Raw genomic sequence first — 234 nt, 5'->3', positions numbered from 1 at the left:
GGGTACCTGGATCACATGCCTTCTGTTCCAGTGGCAGCTTGCGTCCCCCCTAAGTCTGTGGAGACGGGGTCCTGTGTTTGACAGCTTGCCAGGAGCACCTGGGAAAGCCTTCAGGCGATGGGCTCACCAGCTTGGTGGCTGTCAACCACATGTGTTTATGCTTTTACATATACCTGGATATCATATGTGTCAGGCCTTGTTGGTAATGAGGCCCACAGAGCCAGGCCATCCCTA

Source organism: Microtus oregoni, unplaced genomic scaffold, assembly GCF_018167655.1.
Source record: "Microtus oregoni isolate MIOR12 unplaced genomic scaffold, Mior012 000815F_ref0000389, whole genome shotgun sequence".
Lineage (NCBI taxonomy): Eukaryota > Metazoa > Chordata > Mammalia > Rodentia > Cricetidae > Microtus > Microtus oregoni.
This window is presented reverse-complemented; position numbering follows the sequence as displayed.